General features: G+C 41.7%; 1 long non-coding RNA gene across 5 annotated transcripts; it reads left to right on the top strand.

Annotated features, from left to right (window-relative positions):
• Positions 1 to 4,881: 4,881 nt before the first annotated feature.
• LOC307028047 lies at positions 4,882 to 8,884 on the top strand. Of its 5 annotated transcripts, none has more exons than XR_013804822.1 (5): positions 4,882 to 6,337; positions 6,728 to 6,788; positions 6,871 to 6,982; positions 7,322 to 7,445; positions 7,623 to 8,884. It is a non-coding gene; the product is annotated as an uncharacterized lncRNA (long non-coding RNA). The 5 variants fall into 5 exon arrangements; XR_013804823.1 differs by having other exon boundaries at positions 4,883 to 6,337; positions 6,889 to 6,982; XR_013804826.1 differs by lacking the exon at positions 6,871 to 6,982 and having other exon boundaries at positions 5,767 to 6,337; positions 7,623 to 8,315; positions 8,753 to 8,884.
• Positions 8,885 to 10,270: the final 1,386 nt, after the last annotated feature.

Genomic DNA, 10,270 nt, shown 5'->3' with positions numbered 1-10,270 from the left:
TATCACCATTTGAAGGACCATATCGATGGCCTCTGTAGATAAAGGTATAGGCAGGGCGGACACCACGGTGGTGAGTTTGAATGTAAGGGGATTGAATCACCCAGTTAAGCGAAGCAAGGTGTTTTCTCATCTAAACAAATTACAAACTGAAATAGCATATTTACAGGAAACTCATTTATTAAATAAAGACCAGCTAATGCTTCAAAGAGCAGAATTTACACAGGTTTTCCACTCCGATTTTAATAGCAAGAGCAGGGGGGTAACTATTCTCCTGCACAGAGATGTGCAGTTTGAAGAGTCAAAATCCATAAGGGACAAAAATGGTCGTTACATAATTATTCAAGGTAAACTGTTCAATAAGCCAGTAGTGCTTGCGAATGTGTATGCCCCAAATTGGGATGATGTTGATTTCTTCAGGAATCTTTTCTCACTGTTGCCAGGCCTAGACTCACATTAATTAATATTAGTGGGGGACCTAAATTGTGTCCTAGACTCTGTGCTAGATCGTTCTGGCAGTAAGGTCACCACACCTAATAAATCAGCAAGCTGCATAAATAGATTCCTTCAAGCCTACGGAGTGATTGACAAATGGAGATTTAAATACCCGACTTCCAAACAGTTCTCTTTTTTCTCCCCAGTACACCTAACCTACTCTAGAATTGATTGTTTTTTAATAGACCAAAAATTATTGCCCATAACCACACAGGTGGAATACAACAGTATAGCCATATCAGACCATTGCCCAGTACTTTTTAAGCTCCGTTTTCCGGAAAATATACTCCGCCAACGCGTATGGCGCCTTAATCCTAGGCTGCTTGCGGAAAAAAACGTTGTTGACTTTATAAACACACAAATTGATTTCTTTCTCGAAACCAATGAGTCCCCAGAGATAAGTTATTTCACACTATGGGAAACCATGAAAGCATATGTAAGGGGGGCAAGTGATATCTTATAACGCTGGTGAAACTAAAAGGAAATTCAAACGAGCTACAGAATTGATTGATAGGATTAAAGTGATTGACCGATTAGATTCAGTATCGCTTTCGGAGAATCTTTACAAGGAGAGAATTTCGCTTCAGACAGAATTTGATTCTCTGTCCAATGGGGACGCTGCAGATCTTCATTCAAAATCACGCTTTAATTTCTACGAACATGGGGAGCGTGCCAGCAAGCTTTTGTGCCATCAACTTAAACAGTCAGCAACAGCAGGTTTTATATCTGCAATAAAAGATGAGGAAGGCAATATTGTCACAGACCAAAAAAACATTAATGCCCAGTTCCAGTCTTTCTATGAAAATCTGTACACCTCGGGGGCAAGTAGCAAGGAATTAGTAGATGACTTCTTTAGTAAAATTGAAATCCCCTCCTTGGATGAATCAGGACAAATCTGGACTGGAGAGAAATATAACTTTAACAGAGATTGACAACACAATTTAAAAAAAAATGAAGCCTGGAAAAGCACCAGGCCCTGATGGTTATCCAAGTGAATTTTTAAAGAAGTTTGCCCCTAAACTACTGCCGCTATTAGTAAAGGTATTCGGGGAGGTCCTGGTTAGGAAGGCTCTCCCCCAACTATGACGCAGGCCTCTATCTCACTATTACTCAAAAAGAATAAAGATCCGTTGTTGTGTGAATCATATCGCTGGATTAGTCTTTTATGTTGCGACTATACAATTCTAACCAAGGTCCTAGCAGGGAGGCTTGAGAAAATGATGCTACATTGATACATCCAGATCAGACTGGTTTCATTGTGGGTAGACAACTTTCAAGCAACTTCGCCGTGTGTTCAATATATCTACCAGCCCAACAATGTTGAACCTGAACTTATTATATCCTTGGATGCACAGAAGGCGTTTGACAGGATTGAATACAATTACCTGTTCACTGCGCTCGAGAAGTTCGGCTTCGGCCCTACTTTTTGTTTGGCTGATCAAGATCCTTTCTAAAGCACCTAAAGCTTCAATTCGACTAATGGGATGATGTCTCATTATTTCCCACTTTTCCGTGGGACACGACAGGGTTGTCCACTGAGCTCCCAGATATTCGATATTGCTATAGAGCCCCTGGCAATACTGTTAAGAGAGACCGCTAGTCTAATTGGAGTGCAAAGGGGGGGAGAATTGCATAAGTTGTCGCTCTATGCGGATGATCTTCTTTTTCTTTCGGATCCCCATGCCACTATACCTATTGCCTTGGAACTTATCGCTGAGTTTGGCCGGGTGTCGGGCTATAAATTGAACTTGAGTAAAAGTGTTCTATTCCCCATAAATGATAAAGCACGTCAAATGTCATATCAGAATTTCCCTTTCACTGTGTGTGAGGACAGCTTTACATACCTAGGTGTCTGTGTCATGTACAAGTACAAAGATCTGATGGACAATAATTAAAAAATAGTGCTTGATAAGGCTAAACTGGACATGGAGAGATGGTCAACTCTCCCCCTGTCACTAGCTAGCAGGGTTAATTCTGTTAAAATGACGATCATGCCCAGGTTCTTATTTCTGTTTCAGGCAATCCCAATCTTCATCCCTAAATCCTTCTTTAGGGAATTAAATAAATGCACTTCCACTTTCATTTGGAATAAAGCTGTACCTCGAATTAGGAAAGAGTATTTGGAAAGGCCAAAGGGGGAGGGTGGGGTTTGTCCTTACCCAATTATTTGTATTATTATTGGGCTGCCAACATCCACAAGCTGATGTTTTGGGTTGATGTGACGGACGAATCCCCAGTTTGGTCTGTAATGGAGCAGCATTCAAGTAATCCAGTGTCACTTTGCTCTTTAATTTGCGCTCCACTACCCTTGAGTAAAAACTACTGGACAAATAACCCAGTCATCCAAGGCTCTCTAAAGATATGGACTCAGTTTAGAATTCATTTCAAACACAAACAGGCACTTATTGCCTCCCCAATTCTGGCAAATGTACATTTTTCTCCATCTCTCACTGATCCATCTTTTCGGTTGTGGCATGGGAGAGGGATTAGGTGTGTTAAAGATCTTTTTAAAAATGGACACTTTATTTCTTTTGAGTAGTTAAAGAAGGATTTCAATATCCCACAGTCATGTTTCTTCAGATATTTGCAGATACGTAGTTATTTCAGGACCCACTTCTCTCTAGCAGCCCCACAGAGTACCTGGATTGATGACTGTTTAAATATGGATCCCTGAGACAGGGGTCTGGTGTCTGTATTATATGACAATATTCAGAGGGTCGCCGCTCCATCGCTTAATCACTTAAAGAGGCAATGGGAGGAAGAGCTGGGAATAACTACTGTATATCAGATACTGTTTGGCAGGCAGCAATTCGGTTTGTCCACTCATCCTCAATGTGCATTAGACATGGGCTGCTACAATTTAAGGCTTTGCATAGGTTACATCTATCTGCAAGTAAACTGGCCAGATTTTACCCATGTCTAGACCCAACCTGCATCAGGTGCAGTCGGGACCCGGCCAGCCTAAGTCACATGTTTTGGCTCTGTCCAAAACTGGCCCCTTTTTGGACAGGCATATTTAAAATCTTTTCGTACATGTGTAACACGGCGGTGGATGCTAACCCATTGACTGCATTATTTGGCGTGGTCACACAGGAGACACGAATAACAACTGATCAGGCTGAGGCTGTGGCATTCTCTACCCTACTTGCTAGGCGTCTGATACTCTTTAGTTGGAAGAAGGCTGCACCGCCGTCTCACAAGCGCTGGGTAGAGGAAGTAATGTCCCATCTTAAACTTGAGCAGCTAAAGCACACTACCGGGGCTCTATCGCAAAGTACTATAAGGTCTGGCAACCATTTCTGTCCTACTTTGAGAACGAATTATCTAACATTGAAATAACGTAGCCAACCCCAACGCGCCCCCCCCTCACCTCACATTGTTTTTTATTCATTTATGTTTTCGTTTTTATTTTTGCTTATTTAACCATGTAGTTTTTTATTTCATAATTTATGTGTACGTTTACTTTCTATATACATATTTTGTATCTCCTCTGGATGTCAATTGATTTTTGTATACTTTCTGTGTGTGCTGTATTTTTGAATGTTGAGTGCTGCTGTTTGTTATATGTGGAAAATCAATACAAATATTTCAATAATAATAAAATATGTCAACTCCTAGTAAACGACCAACAATTGTTGAACCATACATTGAAACGTTGACCTTTAACAACATTTAAATGCAGTTTTCCAATTCACAATGACATCTGTAAGTTTAACTGGTTTATAAAGCATTCAATGAAAGGCCAAATTATTATAGGTGTAGGCATGGGCGCGGGAAGGGGGGTGCTGAGGGCGCTGCAGCACCCACTAGCGGCAGGCAGGCGGTGCGGAGCTCCCCTGTCTGAATGATTATTTGACGGTTATTGCTGCTCCCGCTGTGCATAATCTGTGTAATATGTAGCCAATAAATTCCACATTGTTGGTAAAATAATGTTTTACATCTTTGTAGTGTGTGTGCTCGCCAATGGCGTCGCCTGGCCTGCCCCGAATGTTTTTTCTGTAGCCCCGGACAATTATACCTAAATAATATAATACATTAACCGTGCTTTACGTGAACCTCATCATGACACTAGAGAGGACGGCAGGCCTGTAATTTACGGTGTTCAGTGAATGCAACAGAGGCAAGACACCAGACCAATCAGAGAGTTGCATGGAAATTAAAGTGTGCTTGTGTCATTCAAACTCGGCTCTGTGTGTAGTGTGGAAATAGCGCATTTAGTGTGAGAGAGAGAGAGAGAGAGAGAGAGAGAGAGAGAGAGAGAGAGAGAGAGAGAGAGAGAGAGAGAGAGAGAGAGAGAGAGAGAGAGAGAGAGAGAGAGAGAGAGAGAGAGAGAGAGAGAGAGAGAGAGAGAGAGAGAGAGAGAGAGAGAGAGAGAGAGAGAGAGAGAGACCGGTGCCAGCAGGGACCGTGTTGTTAGCATCTGGTTAGCTAGCTGCACTAACGGACATAAGGAGCTGTTTGTTCCACAACAATCTGGAGGAGAGTCCTCTCCTCTCAGACTGAGAGGCTCAGGTGGGCTAAAGGACTCTCTGGACCTTTGTCACTTCTCTTATTTTTCATTTCCTCGCTCCTCGGTCTCGGTCTCACCGGAAGTTGTTTTGTCTGCGCCATCTTGAGTAGCGTCCCAATGGCCTTATTTTTGCCGGAGGAGCGAGGAGCGATAATGGAGGAGCTATAATCGAGGAACCACCAGACCATCCTTCGATGAAATCCTCAGACACTCGCCCCGCCCCCTTATTGTGTATCGCTCACTGATTGGACGATGCGGTGCATGCACTGATCTGATGCTTCTTGACATGAGAGCAGTTTCCCAGCGGAGTGAAGAAAATACATGAACCTCACGGGAGTCACTCCTCAGTTTATACCGTGTTTTGTTTCAATTAATGTATAATTTAGTTACAGATATGTGATATATCTGAACAACAAAGTGGTCAAAAATCATTTTATTAATTTTTTGGAAACATTTTCATGATCGCTTTTTTCGTTTCACATTTTCATTTATTGTTATTTCCATTCATTCAGTCATTAAGTGCTATTTAAAATGTTAATTTGCTACATATCCAAACAAACAAACAAACAAAGTGTGAAATCCAATTAATGTTAATCTAACTGGGTTTTGATAGACAACATCTCTTTTTCTTCTCTGAATTATTTTATTTATTTTGTGCACTCCAATCAATATTAATCAAACTATTGTAAATACATTTAAGAATGGCGTTTATCTTTTTTGAGAATTAGTTCTTTTTTATTATTTATTTGGGTCTACAACAGATGATACAAATGTTTGTGTCCGTAAATGTGTACTAACAGAGGCGGGGGTGTGTGTGGAAATAACGGGGACAGAGCTGGCTGCTGTCAGACGATCAGCTGTGCAGCGTCATCACAAACGGACGTCGCTTCACGTAACGCTCCGGAGGAAAGGACGCCCCATTGCTCTTAAAACTAAATTCCCTGCTTCTCGTGGTTTCTTAAGCCTCATCCCAATACCCCTCCTCGACTCCTCTCTTCCCCTCCTCCGGGACTTGACCCGGAAATCGATCAAGACACGCCATTTTGAAGGACGTTCCAATAGCTGAAATGCACACGGAGGAGTAGAGGAGGGGTGAGGGAGGAGGGGTGCAGGAGGAGACGAAAGGGAGCTTACACGCGAGCAGACTACGCGGAAGTGTTTTCACCAGCGCCGTATAGACTGAGAGTTACGTCATCTCCGTTCACTCCAATGGACCACTTTTTTACAGCAATGGCGGATCGTGGAGCCTCTCAATCGTTCCCCGGAAGTTAGCGCCAAGGCTAGCAGAGCTGTAGAGTTGCAGCATAATAGACCGTTCGTGACGGACTTTTAAAGGTAAGAAGAAGTTTAAAGATTTATATTGCGGATATTATCAGTACATCTGATTCAAATTAACATCTGTATTAAAGGATGTCAGTGGATTATCCCTAAATTAGTAGATTTAGGGAACGTTTACAGATAACAGATAAAGCTAGGATTCCGGATCAAGTTAGCAACACACGTTGAACAGCCTTTTAATTGTAAATTCCGTTCTCTTAATGTCATTTCGTCCAACGTTGTTGAATTAGAGAAGAGGGTCTTCTAAAAGGGATTGTATGCGGGGGTGGAGGGAGTTAAATATTAGATAAATATAACTTTGGTGCGTGTAAGAGTGAGTGTTTTTAGCAGAGCCATATTGTGTCCTTGTGATTATGTTGATTATTACCTGTCTGTATAATGTTGCAGCTCAGCTGATTTTGGATTGATGGCAAAGGGAGAGGGACTTAAGTGAGAGTGAAAACACAAAGTAAGTTTAATACTACTGTTTTATATAAGTAAGCATACTAAACATGTATTCTATCACTGTATTATATAAGTAATCTTGTTAGTAACCTACTGTATGGCAGGTGGAGGGGCAGTGATGTTACAGGTGAAGGAGCAAAACTGCAAGACTGCAAACTCAAAAGACAGAGAAATCAAAATTGGTTCTCCAGAGAAAAGGTTGATTTCACTTCATTTATTTCATATTTTCTAAAGATATGGAAATGGCAACAAAAAAAACTTGAGAGCTGCAACCAAGACAACTGTAACAACATGAGTAGAGAGCCACCAAGAATTTTTCAAGTCCCTCTCTTACTCCATTTTGCCAACCCAAATGTCCAGGTACATGACGGGACACCTTGCTTGTTTTTGTTGTTTGCGCTCCTCTGGCTGGGTGCTGGCAGGTGGAGGGTAGTGATGTTGGAAGGTGGAGGGGCAGTGATGTTACGGGTGGAGGGGCAGTGATGTTAGCTGTTACACACCAGGCTCAAACTTAACACATTGCATCCTTCTTTGCAGTGTCCTTATTCCTGGAAGGGGAATCTGCAATTCCTGCAGAGTTTTGTAACCCGTTGGTCCGCACGCAAAGCGAATTTTTAAAGCCTTCTTAATTGTCTCATTGCTCCATTTCATCCCCTTTGTGGTGAGTCTGCCTAATGCCTTAGGTTGGTCTTTTTAAAACGTTTTCTTATATTTGTTGTCCCTAATTGTCATTGTTTTCTTGAGCTGCATTTTCCTTGCTGATTTTTCTTAGTGCAGACTTTGCTTTTTTGGTGATTCCTTCTTGGCTCTTTAATTTTCTCTTTAATTTTTTTAATAGATCTGTTTGACTGGCTGCTGGTTCCCTCGTATGCTGACTGGCTGCTGGTTCCCTTGTATGCTGACTGGCTCCTGGTTCCCTCGTATGCTGACTGGCTCCTGGTTCCCTCGTATGCTGACTGGCTCCTGGTTCCCTCGTATGCTGACTGGCTCCTGGTTCCCTCGTGTGCTGACTGGCTTCTGGTTCCCTTGTATGCTGACTGGCTGCTGGCTCCCTTGTATGCTGACTGGCTGCTGGTTCCCTCGTATGCTGACTGGCTGCTGGTTCCCTCGTATGCTGACTGGCTGCTGGTTCCCTTGTATGCTGACTGGCTGCTGGTTCCCTCGTATGCTGACTAGCTGCTGGCTGAGTTGGTGGTGTCCACCCTCCCTGTCTCTCCTCACTAGCCATGCCCTCTCTTTCTTCACCCTCACTTTCCTTTCTCTCAGTCTCCTCATCCCTTCTTCCCTCAATCTTTGAGACTAATGTAAGTAGAAGACATGGCACTGTAGATTTTCGAACATTTAAAATATTATACCACTTAAAAATAAGAAATATGACTTTTGTTACTAAGAGTTCATACTTATTATACCTGTGTCACCTTTCACACTATAGCTGTGATCATGAGCTATGGGCTTTGTAGATACAGGTCCCGGGGTGAATCGTGGTGCAGGGGCCCTTCTCTTTTTGACCACAGGGCGATGCACGAAGATGGTGGGTATAGCCTCTGCTCTCAGCCTAGTCTTGTCCTTTTTTGTCTTGACAAACTGGTCTGTATCAAAATGTGCCTGCGGAGTGACTTGAGGTTACTTCACACACAGAACAACTCAGTTTTGTCTGCCCACATACATATTCCATAGTGGTTGAATACACAGTATTAGGAAACACTTTATACTTACTGGACATGTTATACTCATTACATACTGTATATAAAATATGACCAAGAATGTGAGACAACTTTATAGAAATTCATATCACATCTGTTACTGATGCCATTTGTCATACTTTGTTAAACTCACAAATAATAAAGTTCCATAACTTCAGTTGGGAACAAAGACCACACCTTATCTCCCCAAGGCAATTTCCCATCCAATAAGTGTGCTATATAGGTGTGTATAACCCTGTCTCCTGTCTGTTACTCCCTCTTTCAGCACAAGAACCAGAGGGGGATTCAATGGAGCCTGAATACCTGCATTGAGACCCTCACCCTGCACCCTGAGTCTCAGCTCTGTGTTTTTCAAGCCTTTCCCTTTTTTTTTGTATTAAACAAAACATTAAGCTTTCCCAATGGTGTGGTTTTCGTTTTGTGAAAAAGTGCAAATGCAGTGTTTGTATATAATGTCCTCACATATTTTTTTGCTGTTGGTCGTGAAATTGCCCCTGCTGACTTGAGCAAGCCATTTTTTCCTCCGCCCTGTGTCAGTGGGGAAGCTGTACATTCGTACTCCTTTCTCGGAGCGATTTGAGCATCCCCAGGCAGCACAGCAAACCATGGTGGCGACTAGGAGGCAGCACAGCAAACCAGGACAACACGGAGGAAAAGGCACAGACAAACTGCATGATATGCTATTCAATGTTTATTGAATTCCATATTTGCAATGGATGTTCCTAAAACAACACATTTAACATCATCATCATCATCATGCTGCTGCTGCTGCTGCTGCTAGTCCTTTGATAGTCACCTGTCGGTCTCCTGTCCTTTCTGAAAGCCATAAAGATGACATTAGTCATTTAGATAACTTGTGTCCTCAATTACCATGGGATTACTGAAACTACCATGAATTTAAGAAAATGGTAGAAATTAATCTAATCTGAATTTAGAAGCATTCCTTTAGATCCCCTCCCTCTAACTATATCAAACATTAGAAAGTGATGCTCCTGACTACCATACAAGTTTAAGAAGATAATATTGGTTTTAAAGAATTCAAAGCTATAAACAGCAACAGGCTCTTTAACCAAGGCACTGTTAGCCTAACATGTAAACTAGTTGTTCACACTAATCCTAATATTATCACTTAATATGAGCAAATTCTATTTTATTTTTTAAAACATATTGATGTAAATACATACACATATCAATTTGTTTTATAAATATTGCAAATCAAAACTTTTATTCACTAATAATGACCAAAAATCGTAGCTCTATCTCCTGTTATCAATGCATTCACATTGCCTGCCATGAACTTCCGGGGAACGATCCTCGTCTGCATGAACCACGTGACGATAACTGTTTTTGGACTTCCGCTGTCGTAACTCTTCTATCTATACGGCGCTGGTTTTCACTACTCGCGTATAAAAGCCCCGCCCCCACCTTCACAGCTGGTCCATTTCAACAGAGGAAAACTGACAACTGGAAGATGAGTGGAAAAGCGTCACATAAATGTATAAGTGCTCACAGCTCCGTGGGAATTATTATGTGCAATTCATTTCTAAAAGGTGTTCACATTAATATAATTATAGTTTTATTTAAATGTAGGCTACATTTTACACCAAAACGGAACACAAAAGCAGGACCAAATTGAAATTGAATTCCTTGACTAACAAGAGAAAGATTCATTCATTTAAATAAATATTTAACCAGAAATGGGCCGGTTCTAAAGGGTTATTCAGTTAAGCCCGATGAGAGGGGATACAGCTGTGCACATGTCATCATTAACAGACGTCGTTTA

Source organism: Notothenia rossii (genome assembly GCF_949606895.1).
Source record: "Notothenia rossii genome assembly, chromosome: 1".
Lineage (NCBI taxonomy): Eukaryota > Metazoa > Chordata > Actinopteri > Perciformes > Nototheniidae > Notothenia > Notothenia rossii.
The sequence above is the reverse complement of the archived record's forward strand: the minus strand, read 5'-3'. Positions and strand labels throughout refer to the sequence as shown.